This window comes from Lepisma saccharinum, chromosome 3, assembly GCF_977018435.1.
Source record: "Lepisma saccharinum chromosome 3, izLepSacc3.1, whole genome shotgun sequence".
NCBI classification, from domain to species: Eukaryota; Metazoa; Arthropoda; class Insecta; order Zygentoma; family Lepismatidae; genus Lepisma; species Lepisma saccharinum.
The window spans coordinates 137,769,744-137,793,797 of NC_139231.1; the positions used below are offsets into that span (position 1 = coordinate 137,769,744).

The window sequence follows — 24,054 nt, forward strand, 5'->3', positions numbered from 1 at the left end:
AACACCCATGCCCAGGCTGGGATTCGAACCCGGGATCTCTGGTGTTGTGTGCTAACCACTCTGCCACAGAGGTCGGCCTGTGGGTCGGCCAGTTCATTTTCGAGTCATGCATACGCGATACAGAAACGCGTAGTGAGAATTTTGATTATTAAGTCATATTTACTTTTATGAAATAACGAAGTGAAAGTGTAAATTCATCAATGATCTTCCAATAAAATATCCAGCTCTTAAAGGATGGAAGAAATTAATATGAGGATGAGGTAAAGTATAAGGTGACTGTTACTTTCCCCTGCTGTTGAAAGAGTGCTAGAATTGTTCGTGGCATTAAAATCATATTTTTTGACCCAATCTAAACTACTAAAAATTTAAATTCTGTTTTTGGAAATAAGTTAATGTGAAGCTTACTTGTTACATTTGCATTCACTTATGGTTATATTGCATTCTAATATCCAAGAATTGTAAATAGAGTAAAATTCTGTGTTTCAAACTATATATATATATTCTTAGTTATGATTGTCATGTGTTAAATAATAGATTATGATGAGATTGCTTTCGTTGCTTAAAGGTAAAAGGAAATTATTTTAAAAAAATCATCAGAATTATAGGTGAGCAAAGTCTTGGGAGTTTTTTTTTATAATGATTAAATTATGATTAATGGCAAATGAGTTGCCATTTTTTGCTGTGTCCTCTTTTTTATGACTTTGTCCTCCTTTTTCACCATGCTCTGTCCTCTTTTTTACATGTATGTGTCTGGTCACCCTAAACATGGGTGTCTTTGTCAGTTCCAATCAGACACAACTCATGCGTTGAGTTTTGTAGCGAGACTGGATCTACAGTTCAACACGGGTCCCAACAAATATGCGCCTCTCCCACCAGGCATGTATCTAGAAATCTGTTCCGGGGAGGGGGGAATAAGTGTCTCAGGAATAATAATAATTAAATCAAAGTAATACTAATTGTAATACATAAATTAATATTATATTATTATTACACGATTAGGTACAAAGACTGTAGCTATAAAAATAGAGATATAACAGTGCATATTCATTACGTAGCTTACATTTAGTTAAGATCGGAATAATTTACAAAAAAACAAGTGCTCGGGCAATGAAATTAATGTCAAGTAAATGAATAATTGAATACTGATCGAATAACAAAAATTATGTCACATGTAGTTGGAGAACAGTAAGTTTCTGATTAAAAAAGTTCAGAGGAAATTAATAACCATCGATTATGCAACAAATGCTAATATTTTCATTACTTAATTTTAGTACTTGGTAAGTCTTTATGGGAATACAGACCCCTGGACCCCTCCTAAATACGCCCTTCCTGTTCCTCAAAGCCGTATGATCCCAATATAATCCTTGTCTTCCAATAAGTTCAGAGGAAATTATACAACAAATGCTAAACGAGTATATTTTCATTATTTCATTTTCGTAAATACGTCTTTCGGGTGTGTGTGTGGGGGGGGGGGGATCCGGACCTCCTAAATACGTCCTCTGTATACCTCAAAGCCCTAAGATCTCAAAATAACCCTTGTCTTCCAATAAGTTCAGAGTAAATTATACAACGGCTAAACGAATATATTTTTCATTATTTAATTTAAGTACTTGATAAATCTTTCGGGGGGGAGTCCGAACACCCTGGATCCCCCTAAATACGTCCTTGTACCCCAGGCATCGAACCAGAGACCCCTTGATTACATGGCAATGACATCTCCACTATGTAGATAAACCTTCGCAGCAAATAATCGAAAATGGCAAAAAAATGACGAAAAATAACAAAATATCAATTATGAAAATTATATCAAACCCAAGTAGTCTGTATTTTCCGAAAAAACATATTACATGGAAACTTAACATGAAACGCTGATTGTAGTGAGATGATGGCAATGAGAATTCACAAAATTCAGAACTCGTGCGTAATATATATATTTAACCTTAAGAGGAATGGTAATTTAACTGAATACTACAATAGATTAGGCTGGATTAAAATGAAAGAAAGATGCAAGTAGAGAAAATTAGTGTTAACATGAGAGTTACTTCATACAGGAAGTCCTTTGTATCTCACCGACAGATTGCTTCCGTTAGGAAACCCATGTTATCTTAAACAAGATCCCAAAGTTCTAATCTTCTAACAATTAAAACTCACAAAACTAATTTTTTTAGTAACTCTTTTACTGTGTCAGTGGTTAGGAACTGGAATGCACTCTAACATGAAATAAGAAAATCAAACTCAATAGATATATTTAAGAGAAGATTAAGAGAAAGTTGTATGGAGTGATGCTACATACTTTTATTCTTGGTTTCCATTTATTGTCAAATAATTAATAATGTTTAACAAATATTTGTTGTGTCCTTTTATGTATATTTTGTGTATTTCTTTCAATTACATTTTTTACTGAGGTTCGTTTGAAGTGAAAGGTATGTGCATGTTCATTATTTTCAATGTTTATACAGGGTGACACAGAGATGTATACCCATTTTGGAATGAACATTACACAGTTAATTGTACACCAAACTGTATTATTTTTGTTGTATAATGTGTGTGATATATTGGCATTTATTTTACATTTATTTATTTATTGCAGTTACCATGGAGTCGTGGTCGGTGGAACATCACGTGTTCATGTATGATGCTTATGTTGCAGCTCAGAGGTTCAGCACCTGGTGGTGTTTTTGGAGTTACAGCGCCTGTGGTTCGAAACTGCTTAACCGATTTTAAGATTGTTTTGCATGTTGGAACTGCTCCATGCCGCCTTATGTGGAAGTGCTGGCGGAATAACCTCTGAGCTGCAACCACTAAGTCGCCGTTTCTCACATAGGCATCATACATGAACACGTGATGTTCCACCGGCCACGACTCCATAGTAACTGCAATAAATAAATAAATAAATAAATGTAAAATAAATGGCAATATATCACACACATTATACAACAAAAATAATACAGTTTGGTGTACAATTAACTGTGTAATGTTCATTCAAAAATGGATATGCATCTTTGTGTCACCCTGTATATGAATCAAATTATAAATGTATATTTTATTATGAACTTTTCGTATGTGGTTGAATGCAAGAAAAGGCATAAACCTTAATCTCCGCCATAAAAAATAAGAGGTATATAAATAAATAAATAAACGCATGCATTTCTAACAACAGTTTACTACAGTTGGCAATACTGCTGGCTGATTGACCTCTGTCCAATGGCCACGTTACACCACGACAAGGAAACAAATGACAGCTTCGCTTCTACCTGTGGGAACAGCAGGATATGACGCTGATTGTTTTGATGACAAGCTAATCCTGATCTCTGCACATCTCTCGCCTAAGTTCTACGGCCCCGTGGGACAAAAGATACTCGACCCCGGGTCAACAGCCAACACGAAGAGGACAGAAATTCCGCTGTCGCCGCAAATTCCCTTCCATCCGCCGATGTTTTTCCTCCTGGAGATGTTTTGTTGCCTTTTCCCACAACAATACCTGGCCTCTAACTCCACCAAGGTCAGTAGTGCAGACGCCTGTCTGTAAATATGCATTCTTTCTGTGCTTTTGCTGATGGACAAAAAGAATATTGTGCAAGAGTGATGTTGGTGTCTGTGAAGTTCCTTTCCTCAAACAAATATGTACTTACACAGGCAGTGGAACATCAACTCTAATCCAAATTGTACCCATTGTAAATTTATGGAACTGCCGTACGCAGGATTTTTTTCGGGGGGGCTGGAATTGTAAAGGTAAATGCCACATAGCTGCGTTCTAAGGGAGGGGGATACACTAGAATTGGGGAACATTTTAAGGGGAGTTTGCATTGACCGTTTTGGTTTTTCACGATTTCTTTACCGCTTTCATTTTAAAATTTGATTTTATGAAAAGTTCGGAAGGGGGCTGTAGCCCTATAAGCTCCCCCTGCTTATGCCAGTGGTTACGGACACTTCTAGGTTGAAACTGTCCCATTCAGACTCAATGAGATTGTTACAACCCAGCGTTAAACGAGCAAAAAGAGAAAAAAATGAAGAGCGTAAACATTGTGGAGCACTGTCAAAGTATTGCTTAAAAACTGTTAAGATTCATTTTCATTTTTAAAATATTTAAGATTATATTAGTAAACAGAAGTAATGAAAGGATTAATTACTGGTAAAGTGGAAGAGAAGGCATTCGTCATGTAAGCAGTCATAAACAAATAAAATAAATGATGTCATATTATAAATGTATAGACTCACTCGGTGAAATACGCCCAACTTTTTTTTTTTGGCTGTTTGCAGTTTCACTAAATGAAGGAGTGTCGCAATGAAAAGGATGACAAATGCAAGTTACATGTTTTGTTATTGTTACCTATAAGTTTTATTACTGTAAGTCTTATATCAAAAGAACCAGAGAGAAATAAACAGATAAACGGCAATTTGGGCAAATCACCGAAAATGCCCACCCATTAGGGGTAAAATGCCCAATACAAGAAACAATCGTTGTAATACTTGACATAACATATTTAAAGGAAAATAATACACAGCATTAACTGGAAGATTATTAACGTTTGTTTAGTAAACAGAACATCATTTGTACAGACAAGCATAGCGTTTCTAACAGCATTTATTTTGCCACAGCCTCTTTTACTGTTTACATTTGTGAGAAATTGCATTGCACTTTGGACACATGGACGTGAATTTGATACATATTTCATGCATCCACATACTACAACGAATACACTGGATCCAGTCACATTGTGGTCCTTTCTTCTCATAATACTGCCCATGGGCATATTGTACTTAGTTTCTGTGGACATATCACCCCACAGCGACAAGCAGAAAATTGAATCACTGGGTTGGCAACTCTGAGCACCATGCGGCAGTTTCACTCTGCAGATATGTTTCCTTTACACCAAATATAATTCAGTTTCTTTCTCTCTTGGGAATATTATTGCACACTGTTCATACAGCAACGTCCAAAAAATTATTACCTCAAAAACGTTCTTCTTACCTCATGAAATTAACCCTGAATTGCTTCAGAATCTTCTCACAAGCTCCAAACCTGCTGCCTCGTCTCACCACGGAGGATGCTTTCAAACAAGAGTCTCAGAATTGTCATAACATTAAAGTTGCGCGAGATAGGAGGGGGGTGGGCATTTAACCCCGATGGGCATATTCCCCCGAGTGACTCTCCCAGCACACAAAACATATCTTTCCTGGATATCCTATGGATGTCCCCTGAACGGACATATTGTCCATTGAGAAAAATCCTCTATCTCCAAATTGTAAACAAATCGAGATATTATGGCTGTGGTCTATTAGGATGCAATTGTTTCATTTCTGCTATCGTCTGATGCCTATACATGCAACCAATATTGATATATTGAGAGTGTTTTTGGTTCATTAATGAATGAAACATTACGATATTTTCCCTCAACCAATAAGAAGCGCCACCTGAGTACGGGTTTTGCTATGAAGCTCACTTTATGCACATGAAGGCTAATTGGGAATGGACTCACAGTTTAAAGTGGGATTCGAACCCCATCTGATTATGAGATAAACCACTTGCAATTGCATTCTAACCTCTGTCACTTGTGGCAGCTGCTTAGAAGTAGTAGTGGACTTCAGTTATTACTTTTGTTGTTAACATAAACATTTTGAATAATAGTGGAATCAAAGAAGTTGATTGATTTAATTTATTTATTTTACTTTGCTACCGAATGACAAATTTATAATGAAATTGTTTCATTTCCATCAATAAGGAACTGCCTAATCTCATTTCTAAAATACAATGTTCTATCAAAGCTAGTGTTGCGTGCTATTGTTCTATCTGAAATTAATTACAGCATAAATACCTAACAAAGCAACTATTTCGTTTTAGCGAGACTTGGATATCCAGAACTTCGTCACGAATATCCGAAATATGTCCAATAAAGTTCTTTTATGATTTTTAGTATTTTGTTATAATTGTTATTTTTTGAGTTTTCTTGTAAGTCCACTTTATGCCCGGATTGGCTAATCAGGACTTGATTATAGTTTAAAATGGGATCCGAACCACTATGTGCCATCACCGGGTATCGAATCCGGGATCCCTTGCTTACAAGGCGACGACGTTACCACTACATCATTGAGGAGGCCTCCTTTTATGGTTAACAATAATAATGCCCACTGTTCTCCCAATATGCATTGCCTGTGTACGAACGCCTAGATCCATTAATAGATGGCAGCACCTTCATCCGAACGCAAAAGCTTAATTTGTACACTACGATTTCTTGGAACGAGATCTGCGCAGTAAAACGTAGATGGATCTACTTCCTCGTAAAACACCGACGAGATGGGCAACGATTCGCGGAAGGATATGTCGTCCGAACGCTTCTGTGGGCCAACTGAAAAAACCGGAAGTCACGTGACTATATTGTGTGAAGCTGGCCCACTGTCAAGGTCGTTCTTCAAACACGCCGCTGCGTAAAATCACTTCCTGCTCCGATGCGGAAATCTAAAAACATCCGAGCTTCACGATCAGAGATTAGGTCAGCTATGATTGGATTGATTTAGTTTATGTAACGTCGTTTTTATGCAACTTTGAGCTAATTACAAAGATGAGATTGAGCGATATGATGAAATTGATGCCCAGGCCTTTATTCGAACCCAGGCTTCGTAGCGCGCTGTGATAACCACTCCGCCATTGAAGTCAGCGAAGTAATAATCACAACCAAAAAGGATCGGATGCAGAACATAGAACCCGAAAGAGGATTATCCTGGCTGTGAGGCCATGCGCCAGACCCTCGTTACCTGTAAAATGCAGCACGTGGGTCACTACATGTAAGTGACAGATATTCTGTTGTTAATATGAAAGGAAAGTGGCAAATGTTGCATCACTTTGGAGAAATGTTAGTGTATATTAAAATAACACCAACTGTATTTTTTTCCTTGGCAGGCAGGGTTGTTAAAGGTTTAGGAATTTTAAAGAAATGCAATTCCGGTCCAGGATAGAAAATCAGAGAGTGTAAATGGGTTCTGGACCGTAAAGAACCTTTTTATGTGTAAAGTATATCAATTCGGTCCAGGAACCTTTTTCCCGAACCAATTTAAATCCGGTCCAGGGACCTTTTTTCAATGAAACAATACGCAACGTGGTCCGAAATTAAACTGTGCGAGAAAAAAGGTTCGGTCCTGCAGGCAGGAACGTTTTTATCTCCCTCAAACAAAATGGCATTGAAAGCACATAGTATATAATTTCGTAACTATGACAACTGAATAATCACGAATGGTGCAGCCATCAAAGATTTCCCTTCCGAAAAGTATACATGCAGCCTTATGGATTAAAGACGCATACACCATTCTGCAACTGACCAAGGTCGGCGAACCAACTGTTTCGCATTTAAGTTTTCATGGTGGTGATATTTTACGTGCACTAAAGTGTTCACAATAAACTTGTAGGTGGGTTAGATGGACGATTAGTTTGAACTTGGCGATAGAAATTTGGTCAACTTTACTGTTACTATTTCTATAACCCTTTTCGTGTAAGACTTTGTTTTTGTTTTCTATAATGCACAATAAATATACTGTTTCTAAATTACGTGTAATGTTGTCATAATATTTAATGACCTAGGTTAAAACCCCTGTTCTAAGGTACAGTAAAACCTCGTTAATCCGGACACCGATAAGCCGGACTTCGCTAAATCCGGGCAGGCAAAGAAAAAAAAAAGAAAAAAAAGAAGGAGGATGGAAGGTTTTAAATGTGGCTAGAAGTCAACAAGAGAACTTCCCAAAAAAAAGGCAGTCAACCACTGATGAAATTCTGTTTCCCGCAGACTTTGTACTGTACAGCGTATTTAGGCCTATGCCCTTTAAATACACCATAATAAACTTGTTTTGTTGCTATAAACGGAGTTTTAAAGCACTTTCTACTGTTCATTTAGGTTATTTCAGTTAATCCGGACTTTCGTTAAACCGGTCAACTTATCCCCCCATTAGTCCGAATTAACGAGGTTTTACTGTACTTACAACTGTAAGACAATAATTTAGTTTACTAATGGTAACATATACACATTTGCATACCCCAAAAAACCTACCCCCTGAAATGAAATCACAAGCATATGCCACTGAGGTTACTTCGCACAGTGGTGATACCTGTTAACGCCTTCTTACCACGTCCGTGTTAAAGTATCCATGTAAGGGATTAGTGAGCAATCTTTGAAATTTTGTGGAAATGTGGTCATGATTTTCAATTGTTTCTATGAAATTATTGTGGCCAGATGTAATAGCTACACACAGCTATGAGTGCTCCCGAGGAAAATGTTACGAGAGGGTCAAAATCAACAAGTGTATGTCTTGATTCATTTGCTTTATTTTACTTCGCTTCTTGTGCCACTTTTGGCTAATTTGCGAAAATGGGAATAAGTGATGATATGATGAAATTGATGAATGGACACTCTCAAACATCCATGCCCAGGCCAGGATTCGAACCTGGGACTCCTGGCGTCGTAGGTGTATGTCTTGAGTTGAAGTGACACGCACACATAATGAAAACCGTGCGATATTATGTAACGTGTGTGACTCATTGTAAAATAGAAATGATTTAATAGAAAGAAGGGAAGAAAGAGAGAATAGAACAAAAATAAAAGCGAGGGATAGGGCCTATAAAAAGAGAAAGAGAGGCAGTAGAAAGTGAAAAACAATAAAACTCTAAAATTGAGAACAAACAGAGTCAAAGGAAAGAAAAATAAAAAGCGAGAGAGAGAGAAAATGTAGTAAAAGAATTAATCAAAAAGGAAACAAGGAAGACGTCATATTTTATGCGCGAGGAACGAAAATAGTATATAGCCAGAAGAATTAAACAAAGAAGAATAAATAAACAAATTTTCCTTGTTCAGAGGGGGGGGGGGGAGCGGAGTCAAGTGACCTCTTGAGTAATGATTAGATGAAACAAATGAAGGGACACTCACAAAGAACACCCATGCCCAATCCGGGAGTCGAACTCGGGAACTTCTAAAGACCAATTAACGCGCTCAACCATCGGCCTGGAAAAATCGTGCAGAACAAACCCGTAAATTAATTTCTTCACGTTAAAGCAGTCATTACTATAGGAGAGGCGAAACAAAAAGTTATGCTCCCCCTTCAAGAAAGTCATCAATACGCATCCATACACCTGGCTCTAAATTTATACTTACACCCCTTAAATAAAAACTTACATCCTCAGATGAAAAATTCTGGATAAATTCCTGCACTACTCAACAGAAAATGCCAATTTGGAACCCCACAAATTTCTTACACCCTAGACAGGTAGATAAATTATTGTCCCTTCCATCTCTGTCTGTGCTTATATATGATATAAATAGTTAATAAATACAGACACTTAAAGTACTCTCGCTGCGATGATGACGACCTCTGCTGCTACTTTGCCAAATCGGTGTTTACAATGACAGCAGTAATTGCAGCAAAGCTAGACATTCTGAGTCTCGGACCCGGTCGTGGTCCCGACACTGAGCACCAGATGGCAGCAGCTACCGACCGACGCTCGTCAGACGGGAAGCTTTGTTAGGCGTTCGGCACTCTCGATCTGGCTGCAATCAGGCAGATGCCAGGGCATTTATAGCACGACCTGGTCGCCTTCCAAGGACCTTGCCCCAGCGAACGTCGGCGGTGAAATATTTCGACTGTTTCCGTCCCATCCGCAAGCGAAGGAATTCTCTGTTGAGTCAGACAGAAGTTGGCTCCTGATGCACTAAAGGAGTTACAAACAAGTGCGGTGCCAAGGGCGGGTCTGAGTGGGCCATTGCCCACTATGCGGAACGTAAATATTCTTATTGAAAATTAACATGTATTTCTTGTAAAAATATATATGATATCTGTAAGATATTTTAGATATTCAAAAGGAATAAGAATCCACATAAAACTCACCCATCTTTTCTTTTTTTCTATTGACTATTTTGATTCAATTTTTGTTGCAAGTATCTTCCTATAGGTTCTGTAACACCATATTACGCTGTAAAAGGTTGACTGGAGAAAACGGCCTAATACCGTTAATTTCAGCTGCCATCCAACGACCGTAAAGAAAATGGTTGACTGTCTTTAAAGCAGTGATGTGCATCTACGCGCAAACAACGATTGTATATATTCTACACGTAGACTATTTTATACACGTAGATGATGTAATCTATGTAAACAACATGGCGAAAGGTGATAACTTAGCAAAGGGCGCCGTGGAATTAAAATAAAATAATACTACATATCAGTTGCTGATGTGTGAGGAGAACTTGTCATACTCTTTCTTCCAAATTCGAACAATTTCTCACCTAGGAAAAGGACCAAATATAGGAAATATTCTAGTGTTTTATGGGGAAAAGACCACTCTTGCCTCACGACTGCCATCTGTTGTTGTTTTTTGCATACTATTTATCTTCTTCCATAGTTGATAAGAAGAGAAGAGAAATTTTGTTGTAAATAGGATTCTTTTCATTTCGTTAGGAACCAATATAGTTGAAAATGTCTCTTTCCTTTCATGAAACCCTTGAAAATTAATTTTAATGCACTTTAGATTGTCTACGTAGTCTATGTAAACTACAACCCAATGTAATATACGCGTAGATCACGTGTAGACAACGCATGTAGACGTAAACTTATAGTCTACGGCACATCACTGCTTTAAAGTATTAACGACCATTACATAGTTCCCATAATCAATGCAATTTTAATGATTCAGTTTTTAAATAAATATATTTGTGGTGCAGTTAACGTAATTTATAATGATTATCACCTTTTCTTCATGACATAATATTCAAATTTAAATAAATGGCTGCGTCCGTTTTTTGGAAATTAACAGCCAGACTGTTAAATTTTAACAGTACAATATTGTAAATTTTACAATTGCTTCTAACAGTGGCAGAAAACCCTCTAGCTAAACTTTGCTCGTTTAATACTCCATTATCATTATAATGATATAATAGATCTCATTGAAAACTGTAACTTGAAGTGTAAATGTGCTAACTTGTTATGTTATGTTATTCTGCAGCTTATGTATTTTATTCGTGTAACTTTGTACTTTTGTATTTGACTTAGTGCTGTATTAGGTTTCATACTGTGCTCAACACTTAAAATAAACTATTATTATTATTATTATAATGGAGTATTAATAATCATTAATACAGCCTGCCCCCGTGCCGGAGTGGTTATTTTCTCATTTAGTGTATACTTATTATTTCCATTGTCTATTAATTTAATTCTATTGCATGACATTTTACTTTATTTTTGTTTTCTTAGTTTAGTGTTATTATTATTAATTTTGTACTTCTTGTGGTTAGGTGTTAGCAATAGCTGAACCTCGCTACACAATGAAGTCTATTGAATTCAATAGATTGTTTAAAATCGTGTGAAAGGGTTGTTACTCGCTAGATTTTTTAACTTTTTACATTAAACAAACATTATGTAGGCTACGAACCTACTTTCATTTTCATTAGAGAATTTAATTCGAACAAATGTCTAACTTTTTTAAGTTTAGGAATTTTCCTCGTATTCACTGAAATGTGCAAAATGGCCACATGTGCCAACGCACCCCAAAAAATTTAAATTCCTCATCTAACTAATATAATGTCATTCCGTCCTCGCCCTAGTCTTTCTACAGGTCCCTTACCATCAGGTTTCCTAACAACTATCGCGCAAACTTCTTGAACACAACTAAAAAATAGGGTCTCCCCGATGGCGCAGTGGTAGCTTCGTCGCCTTGTAATCAAGGGGTCCCGGGTTCGATACCTGGTGGAGGCACATAGTGGTTCGGATCCCACTTTAGACTGTAGGTCCAGTCCCGATTTCTCTTTCTGTGCATAAAGTGGTATTAAAACACCAACTCAATCAATCAACAGCTAAAGAAATAAATAAACCAACCTATCTTCAGGAGAAAAAGTTAATTGAACGTCATGAAATTTAATCTCCTACACTCGTCCATTAATTTACGGAACAACAAGCAAGATCCTTTTGTTGAATGTATTTTTAAGCCCTTTTTCCGGACGAGTTTTCTATTTTTTGGTGAAATGCTAGTGGTCATGAATGAACAGTCATGAAAGAAAACATTGAGCATGAAAAGTATTCTTACATGATTGACTAAAGTGGTGTGAAAATGCACACGAAATATATATTGTCACAATATTTACTACATAATAATTATAGTCTTGTGAATATAAGGTGTATCATTGCGTATGCAATTCTACAAGCAGGGAAGTGAATGTACATTTTCGTTTGATATTTTACAATAATCCTTTCTTGATCTTTCGCGCCACTATGAAAATATCTATGTGCCTCTAGTGTCTACATATATATTGTACAGTGGGATGCAAATTGCCCATTACCATGTTTATTCTCTTTGTTTTTATCCAATGAGAACTAAAAGGAATAAAAATGCAGAACAAGCTACCGGCAACCCCTGTACCAGCATACGTACCTTAAAAACAAGTAGGATGCAAGAGGATAATAATGGACAATTTGCCTAGCAATACATTTGCATCCCACTGTACAGTTAGAGGAAAACAGCCATTGTTATGTAATCACTAAAACACATCATAAGGTTCACACAATTTTCCGTCATCTTTGTTATACCGAACCAAGGAATAGTAAAAATCAAGAACCAATACGAAACAAGGTTATATTTCAAGACAAAGTATGATGTGTTGTAAGATTGTCTGTTTTCAGTAAGTCCGAACAACGGTAATTTTTTCTTACCCTACAATGTGGTGCATAAATATTACGAGCTGTGTTGTCCGTTATTATTTTTATGAACTTTTTCTTACCTTGATGTGTTTTAAGGAATGGAATTCTTGTTCTGATGCAGGTGAGGAAGTTATCGACTGCTTCCTTTGTCTTTAGTTTAATTTCATTTATCTTTCATTGCGTAAACCAAAGTGTAAACACGGTGGCGGACAATTTGAACGATTTATGTATCTTACTTTACGCATGGTTAAGTGTTTATCGCGGACGTGGACGAATTGACGCACGACGCCATGTTGGTTGGAGGGTGTGACTGCTTCGAGCTGAACGTTCTTGGTCGTGATGATCCAAGCAACGATTTCTGAGCCATGATAGGGGGAGGATTACATGCGCACGCGTACACCATGTGTGCAAGTATGTGTGCGAGAGTGTGCGTGTCTGTGTGAGAGAGGGGCGAACAGAGGAGGGGGTTGTAGGTGCGTATTCCTTCTTTGCTCCTCCCTTCAAGTTATGGTGCACTGATAACTGGGGTCCAAAAGCCCGCATTTTTCTCGCGAGTTTTAACAAATTGGGTAAGATCACGACCAACCCCCCTGCGTCTGAAGTGGCTACCGAAGCCCAAAAGAACGCTTTTCGCGTGTCTGACGTGCGAGAAGGTGTTTCCCCGAGAATGATGGATGGAAGATCTGTTGATGGACTGGTTGTCGGCGGGTTGTCTTGTCGCCATCACTGTCAAACCATCGCTTAATTTACGAGCTCTTGTATCAGGCGAAACGAAGGGAACAGGAGGTGGCGCAAGGCAACTGGCTGCCTAGCACTAGCAAGAGTTTCCGCAGTTGGCCGACAGGTGGCAGGAGTTACCGCTTACTCATCTGTCGCCGTCTGCCGAGATAAATATGAACTAATACCCCACTGCTGGCACTGCAGGAAAGAATGAATCTTATCACGGAACTGATATAATGGATTTTTGATAATTTGCAGATAGTTTCTGCACGTAAATGTAGTAAAAACGAAAGTTCTTGCAAACTGAATGTTTAAATTAGTCTTGAAAAACAAAAGAAAGCCGTTTGAAATATGTGTAGCTTTCAAGTAGCTTCACGATGCTGGGTAAACACCAACTTATGGAGCTCCAACCGGGGATAGAACCCGGGAATGCTCGCACCAAAGGCAACAATGCTAACCATTAGGCCGAGATAAAGATAACAACTCGAGTCGAGACAGTCAGCGAGCGCCAAGTCTCGTCTTGATACCATCCCAATTACGTGGCGACACATGATGCCCTCTCAGAAAAAAATAAGAAAAATTATTGTAAGCCCAAAACTGGAGGTAATTCAACCTAACGTCCAAAGAGAAAAATTAAATATAGCTAGTTTGAGTTTTTGAGTCCTTTAAGCCCTCTTTATGCACAGGTAGGCTAATCGCCATTGAGTCTACAGTTTAAATTGGGATCCGAACCATTACGTACCTCCACCGGTTATTGAATCTGGGACCCCTTGATTACAAGGTGGCGACGTTACCACTACCATCGGACAAGACCCGTGGCTGGTTTGTCTTTGCCATGGACATCATTCAAGTCATTAGCATGGACAACATGTAATTTGCTTGGAGGGTAAATTTTCAATAATTAATAAAAACTCAATTATGTTGCCAGTGTAGCATCAAAATATTACACGCCTGGAATCAAGATCTAAAAAATTACGTAAAAAATATTTTTTCAGTCAAAAGTGTCCCCTAATTGTAGAATCGCCCATATAATAGGCATGCCTGCCCCTGAAATTAGCCTTCACCACATGAACCATGTACAGTGGGATCCATGAGTATTATCGTGCAAATTGTCCATCACCATGTTCATGCACTTTATTTGACCCAATAAGAGCTTCAAGAATTAAAAGAAAACTCAAAACAAGAGGATGGTAACTTCTGCACCAGCATACATAAAAATCCATCGCTTAAAAATACATATGATGTAAGAAAAAAATTAATGAAAATAGTCATGGACAATTTGCACGGTAATACTCATGGATCCCACTGTACATAGGATCAGGGTCGACTTGCAAAATTATTGGGGGGGGGCTCTGTTCACTGAAATAAATTAATGAATGACTCACTCCCTCCCATTTTTAAGTTTTGGCCTCAGTGTTCGGAATCTCATAAAAACTCATGACTTCCTCAAAAATATTAAATTTTTTATTTACAGTTCGAATGCAAAACGTCAATTGTCCACGGATGGATATGTCACAAGTTTCGTCAACCGTAATAGCAAAATATTCCCGACTTTTAATATCTGCTACCACGGAGCGCAAAACAGATCTCTATAATATATCAATGATCTCGTTCTGAATGTCATGTGAGAGCCATTTGTAGCCCGAACGTCCCATCCACTCTCCTAGTTCTTGTACATCTTCTTTTGAAACTCTTTTTAGTAAAAATGTTAACAGTACTCATAATTATATACTTAGTATATAGTAATAAGTCATGTGTCTTGCTGTCTCTGGTCATATCCCCCCCAAAGTTGATGGTTTAACGGTCTCAGTCCCCCAAAGTTGATGATCTATAACATTTCAAATGTGTATTCAAAGTTAAATTCATGTGGCACAATTCAGAGTAAACTTTACAAGAGAAGCAAAATAATACATTAGATCCTCTTAAGCAAAATTATTTGGGGGGCTCTGCCCCCACATCGTTAACATTGGTGGGGGGGCTCGAGACCCCCAAGCCCCATGAAGCCGGCGCCTATGCATAGGATGTTATGAGACCATATGAGTCCCTCTAAAAAGGATAATAAATACTGTAGGGATGAAAAGTTGAGGTAATTATGGAAAGACCTAAAATTTCTGTTTATTGCCTTAAACGTCGTTTAATGACATTATGAACAATGAAAACCATCAATAAGCAAACATAGCTATTCAGGTAGGTTCAGCCTTAGGGCCACTTAGGATGCTCAACCACTGTCGATTGTTACTAAGATTTTTTCCCATTCCAGCAGACAGACAAATCATTTGATTTGGTTAGTTGATTTTGCGCTTTAGGTCCACTTTATGCACAGTAAGGCTAATCGGTACTGGACCTACAGTTTAAAGTGGGATCCGAACCACTATGTGCCTCCACCCGGTATCGAACCCGGGACCTCTTGATTACAAGGCGACGACGACAAATCATTTGAGGTATTACATATTCCATTAGAATCTGTTATTGCTTTCAGCCCTCGATATTTGTGTGTGCCTAATGCCCCAGAGCAGTCAAACAATTGCAGAAAAGGCGACAAAAAAAATATCAAATGGTTCAACTGTTGACACAAACAGGAAAATTGACAGACCAATCGTGAAAAGTTTGTCGAATGAAGTAGTATTTTATATAGCTATATCTTACGGTATGGAAGGTTCCACATTTATCATTTGTTGACTTAATACGAGGGTCACTATTTATATTTTGAGCCTTGGCAACACTGATTGAAGTTAGGCGCGATTTGACGTCTACACGGAATCGTCTGTCATTATTGACCATAACGTACTTCAAATGTTTTGTCAATAGCTTCATTTGTGTTGTTTATGTTGCCTTGGAGAATGCGCGACAACAATAAAATGGAATTAACTCGTGAACATTTTCGTGCGATGATTTTTTACGATTTTCGACGTGGATTATCAAGACAACTTACTTCCACATTTGGCGAGCCCCATTCTTTGCCACTGTGAAACGCTGGTATAACGAATTTAATCGTAGCCGCCATTCGCTCACCGACGAGATTCGCGAAGGTGGTCCAAAATCAGTTGTTGTTCAAGAAAACATTGATGCTGTGCAAAACCTAATACTGCAAGATCGTCATGTGACGTACTGTGAGAATGAGGCAACCATAGGCATTAGTTCCACCAGCATATATAAAATATTACATGATCATTTAGCTGTGAGAAAGGTATGTTCTCGTTGGATCCCACACAATTTGACAAAAACTCAAAAAGACGCTCGCGTCAATTGGTGCAAACAAATGCTCAATAAATACAATCGTGGTGCTTCAAAAGACGCATATAAGATTGTAACAGGTGACGAATCATGGATATATATGCATATGAGCCGGAACCTAAACAGCAGTCGACTGTATGGGTGTTTCAAGACGAACACAATCCAACAAAAGTTGTTCGCGCTCGAAGCACATCGAAACAAATGGTCGCCTGTTTTTTCGGGAAAACTGGTCATGTGGCAACTGTGCCTTTAGAGGAACGTAGAACGGTCAACTCTGAATGGTACACAACAATTTGTTTGCCAGAGGTCTTCGGTCAAATACGGAAAACAAACAAACGCCGTCGGATCATTCTTCATCAAGACAATGCCAGCTGTCACACATCTCGTCTAAGAACCGACTTTATGAACAGTCAAAAAATCGAATTGATGGGTCATCCGCCGTACAGTCCTGATTTGGCACCCAATGACTTCTCCTTGTTCCCGAATGTCAAGAATAAATTGCGTGGACAACGATTTTCGTCGGCGGAAGACGCCGTTGATGGGTTCAAAAACCATATTATGGAAGTGTCTCAAGAAGATTGGAAAAACTGCTTTGACAAATGGTTCGAACGAATGCAAAAGTGTATTGACCATAAAGGAGAATACTTCGAAAAACAATAAAGCAGTTTTCAATGGCAAATTCCTGTTTTTTCATTGTTAGGCTCAAAATATAAATAGTGACCCTCGTATAGCTTGACTCTTACAGGCAGACGGACACACTGAGATGCTTTATATTCCATTATGCTAACATTATGCACAGCTCCTAATGTGTGACATGTATTTACATCTCAAATATAGTTTGTGAGAAGTTCTTAGCATCTGTTGTTCATTACAGCAGTTCAATGTAAGACACAATCGAGAAGAAGAAAATAATCTAGTAGTTTGTATTAAATATTTTAGAGCAGCGAATTTCAAATAGATGCCTCAACTTAAAAAATATATATAATTTGTTGACTTTGATTGATCTGCTCCCATATACAAACTGACTTCATCAAGTGTTATACCCTCGTATTTTACAGTTTCTGAGATATCGACGTTACATGAATTCGATAGTTACTTTCCACAGGAGGACCGGACCGATCGGTATATTCTATCATGCATGTGCATTTACATATTTTTTGATAGGTCAGCATGCTTACCAAGTCCTCGCAGTTCCAGGCCCGTAGTCAGGCAGGGGCCAGGTGGGGCTGAGCCCCCCTGGAACTGCCGTCAGCCCCCCTGGCATTGCCGTCAACCCCCTTGACATTAAGTAAAACTATTTTGTACAATTTGTTTGCAGCGAAGAGTGAAAATGTAGACACCAGATATTATTTGCTCAGAACTTTGGTGAAGGATAAATTCACAGAACGAACAGCAGCGGCGAGTATTTAGAATATTCTCTTATCTAGACTTTAGATAGATCCTTCATAGGGGGATTTCTTTATCTGTACTTTCGCCGCCTCTGTTGCAACCTCCCGTTTAGACAGAAATCTGAGACTTTGGCGTCATCATGAAAATTCCCTCCGCATCTGCGTCAAAGGTTAACAACTCCCAAGTTTTGGGAATGAAGGGGTGTTTCATTGCTTCAGCCGGAGGTGGAATGTACTGTCGGGACTATCATTGAAGACTGTCCATTTTTTTCTTGCATGGTATCGTATAAATACGTATCTGTATTATCAAAAGTAGTATGGAGTGTGTAGTGAGTGTGTGCGGGATCCCGAAAAGTCGGGGCCGGGATCGGGAAAAAAAATTTCCCGTCCCGATCCCGACTCCGGGAAATGACTTCCCGACTTTTCGGGATCCCGAGCAGTCGGAAAATACCGAATGTTCATTTTAAAAAGTTGTTAATTCTCGACGTTTTCTGCCTTGCAAGTGTCTGGAACTTATCGGAAATTGCTCGTTTTTATTCCAGAAATGCAAAAACAATCACTTAAGTTGAAAATGACGTGTAGAATTCGAGATTTTCAGACCTTCGGGAAATTTCGAACATTTCCCGTCCCGAAAATTTCCAGACTTTGTCGGGAAATGGCGATTTTTTCCCGTCCCGAATGTCGGGATTAAAAAGATTTCCCGTCCCGATCCCGTACCGACCAAAAAATTTCTGACCCGCACACCTCTAGTAGTAAGGGACGATTTCAGTAGTATTCAATTAACACATCAAGTGGTATTTTGAAAGATATAAAAAAATGTGTAACTTAATGACCCCCACCCCCCTCAACACACACAATTTGCCTCATTTAATAATGTTAAACTTTGGAAAATGGACTTGGTTTACAAAGCCCCCTGATAACCCTTGAGCCCCCCTGGAGATCAATTCCAGCTACGGGCCTGCGCAGTTCCTGCACTTTCTGAGATACCGATAGGTAACACGGACGTACGTAACTCACACGTAGGGTACTCGCCCCCCCCCCCCCCCAGCTTTTCTGGTTAGTATTACACTATAAATAGAGTAAAATGCTTTCTTGTGAAATGTTGGGTGGACCTTGCTTATGTTCCGGTTATTTGGAAAAGTAATGTCCTCTGGCCCTAATATTCATTTCGAATACTTTTCATTCTTAATTCAAAGGTGGAAACAAATAATTGTCCATAAGTAAAGGCCTGCACAAGACCTGGAGCAGACCCGTTCGCGAGACATCGCTCCTGAAATGCCATGCAACCTGCGCAACACCCTCGCTTGAGCAGCTTGTATGCCCACCTGCACAGATCGTTCCTGGCAGGCATTGTAGACCCGCCGGGTACCCGCAGTCTTACGATACCTAGTAGGTCTCAGTTCGTTCTTTCCATCAACTGCAGACCCCTCCCTCTGCATGACGTAGTTGCTTCGAGTAGAAACTGCACCTGGCCCACACCGTTCTGCAGCGTTGCCAACTGCAATAGATTTTCACTACTTAAAAAAGGGAACTCCAAGCTTCGTAAGCCACATCACCAATGAAATGAGATTTACGAATGTTGCTACCCCCCCCCCCCACACACACACACACATCGAAATAGGTTTTCCGTGGCACAGGATCCATAAGTATATGTCGTAAACAACCAATATACGTATATATAGTGATATAGGACAGGACTGAAACATGTCACGTTCGACGCTGAGGTCGCGAGTCGAACAACACACTGTTCTACTGCGAACACCAGGGCCGTAGCCAGCCAGGGCCATTGCCGTTACCCTCGTTTGGGGGGTAGGGCCAAGTACTTGGATAAACGTGCCAACAAGAACAATCACAATAATAGTAATAAAGTAGCATGAAAGGCATTATAATCCTCATAAATCACGCAAAAAGGGGGTAGAAGTCGGTTCTCACGCGCATTTGTGTTGAAACAGAGGATTAGAAATATTTTTTTTCAACACGTCAATTTCACATTAGCTAATAATGGAAAACAAGCACACAAACTGTTTTTGAAAGAAAGAAAGTGCATGATAAATGCATTCCGAATGTACAGACATATGGCAAATAAAATTTCCATCTACAATATTTTCTTTTCACATGGAGCGACGTATTACATAATCAATTCATCCAACTCGTAACAAACCAACATTAATAGCAAATAATATCACGGGCAGCCATAGCATTCTCTGTTTTAAAACTTTTCTCACTTAGATCGTTCGGCGCTCAGGGCCGACTCCCGCTACCCCTTTGCTACGGCATTGAACTTGATGAGACTGGATAATATTTTATAATATATTTCTACTTTCATAAAATTTGAAATCAAGGGGTTGCAATTACCCCTCCATTCCCCCTCTGCAGGTGCCCTTGGCCGTTTGGAAGGAAAATGCAAGAAAAATATGAAAATTAATTCCATCTTGAGTACCCTTTAGCCCTGCTACTCTTAAATTCTGCTAGTCTGTTTTTTCTTGTACTTTAATGTTTGACCCCCACCCTGACCCTTCCGCTAGACTTAATTTCCGTCCAAGCTTGTGAGCAATGCACCCTACCCCCTCTGGTTGCGCCACTGCGTGCCTGGTTAAGGCACCATGCAATGAAAAGCAATTAGTTTTCAGTGAGGAGATTTTTGTTTGCTCGATCATTCATTTAAATAAATGAAGCTGTAATACTGCGTGCATTTCCTGGCAATAAGATAAAAACTGCTTACGCTGAACTGAAATCGCTAAGTATATAAATTCTCCTTGGAGGAGAGAGCTCCTCCTAGGACCTCGTAGGATTTACGACCTACGTAAGTAGGCAACACTGGCTGAAGCTGTCCACGTGGTGATGAAACACCTGGAGCGACACGCTGCCGGAGGGCTGTTTCCTTCCAGCAGGTTTTGCAGGCGCCCGGGTCTTGTTGAATGCCCAGTTACCTTGTAAGCGCAGAGCGCCTGGAAGACGAAGAACCCGGATAAAGACGCAAGTCGACTCGTTGCCGTGGGCAGGCGAGCAGGTATACCTGTCCTCGCGGCAAGCGGGCAGTGGGTAGGTAAAATGCACATTATGCTGGCCTCTGTCCATAAGTTTCCAAAGTTTAGTGAGGGGAAGAACGATATGAAGAATTTCACAAAAAAAATTCTACTTGGAGATGCGGGGCATCGATCCCCGTACCTCTCGCATGCTAAGCGAGCGCTCTACCATCTGAGCTACATCCCCAACTATCAAAAAGCAGCTTTTCATCATACTTTATGGAGATACCCCCTGCGCACCTGGCAGTGAACAAGAACACAGACATGAATACACAAGAATAGACCGAAAACCAGTTTGTTTGCGACCATGCGTTTCTCGCGCAGCTGTTGAAACTTCCTATTGACGCTCCTGCCATCTCTTAGCGATTTCTTACACTACTTCAAGACAACTGGACTACAGGGAGAACACGTGAGCACAGTGATGACGCCAGAGGGGGCGGGCGCTCCCCCCAGTCAGACACTTTGGCCACCCTAACTGAAATATCAAATAATAGTAGAGTTCATTTCTAACAGTATGACGATCTTCACCTTTTGTACGTGGTGTATTCTGCACGATATGACTTTTCCTGCTTACAATATCAACTTGACTAAAAAATAATTTTGTTTTAGTGTCACTTTAGTGTGACAAGATTCCAGCGCCGGCCTGGGCATAGGTAATTTCTCATTCATTTATGTCCTGTAATCGTCGCGATTAACCTAAGTTTTAACCAGTTTTATGAACTGGAAAAAAGTGTTAAATATGGATGGTTTTAAAACATCATCTGTAGTACGGGCAAATTATTCTAACACTGGATCGTTAGTTGCAGTGGCGTACGCAAGGGGGGGTTACGGGGTTTAAACCCCCCCCCTTGAGCTTGTGAAATATTATGAAAAATGCTGTGAAAAATAATTTAAATGGCCAATTTACCACAGTCAGAGATCTGGGACAATACTATTACTATTACTACATCTACTACTACTACTACTACTACTACCACTAATAATAATAATAATAATAATAATTTGAATTATTATTTCCATGTAGCATGGAGAAAAGCACAGCATTCCAAGCACACGCGTCTTTCAGAGTGATGCCTTGAAAATAAGCACAAGTTCTTGAAAGTGAAATATGAGGGTAACTATGATTTAAAAGAGAAATAAAATGTTTTGTATTTCAGTTGCAACAATGTTCAATACTCTGGCGTACGCAGTTTTTTTGGGGGGAGGGGCCGGAATAGTAAATGTGGATAACACATGGCTTTGTTTTGGAGGGCAGGATGCATAATAAAATATTTCGTATTTTTGGAGCTTTTCAGTCTATTAAAATTGTATTCAAAGACAAAAATGGTAATCGGGACTCACTTTAAAAGAGGTTTCGTATTTACACATTTTGATTTTTTAAAGTTCTTAACGGATTTTTATTTGAAAATTCTGATTTTCTCAAAATTTTGGTAGGGGCTGTAGCATCATCGGTAGAGGCATGCATATTTCGTTTTTGACAAAAAGAAAACGAAATTTGAAATAACAAATTGCAATGTTAATTTTTAAGGTTTCTGAAAGGTGTGAGGTGCATTTTCCTACCCTGTTTTGTCACGAAATGATGCGAAATGAACTGCAAAATGCGAAATAGACTCTTAAACACGAAATTTACCGTTTATATACCGACGCGACACTTTCTGAAGTCTGAAGTATCCTGTGTGTTATGCAATTCACGGAAAATTGATTAATTTTGCTGTAAATATTTGAAAAACAAAAATGGACTCCTCTATACAGGAATAAACTTAATATTCTGGTAATGATTTAATGTGCTATTAGAAGGGATGTGTTTATTTTGTGTAATAGTGCAGTTTTTAAATCAAATTTGGGATTATTTTCACATTTTTAAAACCAAAATGTAATTTTATATACCGCTTTTTCACCGCTATAACAGCGAAATTTCATTTTATTTACAGCTTTTGAACCCGAAATTGACTCTGTTTTTATACTGAAATTTTGCTTTTTTATATACCAAAAGTATGTGCCTCTAACCATCGGCCATGCCTCTACGTACGCCAGTGTTCAACGAACATGTATTTTTTTTGTGTGAACAATGAGAATTAACTAAAGAAAATTCTTGGTTCGTTGTTAGAGGCTAATGTATAGACAAAGGCTAGGCGGACAAGAATACAGTCACCAGTCTGCTTTCCCATTGTATTATTTACCGCAGCACGTTTGAATGTCTCTCTTTAAAATGTCTCACCTTGTTGACTAGACAATTATTCAAATGACAAGAAGCTTAACTTTTGTAAAATGGTTTTGTTGGTAAGAACAGCGAGACAATCCAGATGTGAATTATCGGGGACATTTATGCGGGGAAGAAGCCGGAAAATTTTCAACCAATTTCGGGAATCTAATCCGGATCTCCCGCGTGATTGTCAGACGCTCTACCGACCAGACCACCGCAGCTCCTTGGATGAGTTCCATACTTTCATTATTTCAATTTATTTTAATATATTTTCTTGTTTTATGGATTTTTTTCACCCTTAAAATGTCTCACCTCGTTGACCAGACAAAAAACAAAAAAAAAAAAAATGCTCCCAGGATTTGATAAAAATTGAATGATTAGAAAGTAATTTCATTCTATTGTTTTCATAAATGGTATATTTATGTAGATCTCTACTACATAATAGTAGTAGTGGTATTAGTAGTATTATTAGTAGTAATTCAGCTAATTAATTAATTATAAGTATTATTAATTAATTGTGATTATTATTATTTAATTAAAGTATAATAAATCAAAGGTAATGTGAATTTGGAGAAAGTTTTAGAAATAACCCCCCCCTTGACGAAATCCTGCGTACGCTACTGGTTAGTTGCAACCCTAATTAGTGAAAGTAATTCAAGAAAACCGACAGACATTACATGTCAGTTGTGGGTGCATCGCGGTTTCTTATTATTCAGGTACTTGCTTTTCGAGATGATGAGTCTGAGGCAAGCCTTAACAGAGGAAATTTTTTGATACTCTTGACGTTAATTTCAAAATGAGGCAATATTATTCTGTATTG

At 38.7% G+C, this 24,054-nt stretch overlaps 1 long non-coding RNA gene and 1 other non-coding gene across 2 annotated transcripts in view; both read right to left on the reverse strand.

Moving 5' to 3' along the window:
- Positions 1–24,054, reverse strand: part of LOC145986026 (uncharacterized) — a 186,651-nt gene that overhangs the window by 149,510 nt on the left and 13,087 nt on the right. The gene's annotated exons all lie outside the window — the stretch shown is intronic.
- Positions 21,146–21,218, reverse strand: TRNAA-AGC (transfer RNA alanine (anticodon AGC)). The gene has a single exon. It is a non-coding gene; the product is annotated as a tRNA-Ala (tRNA).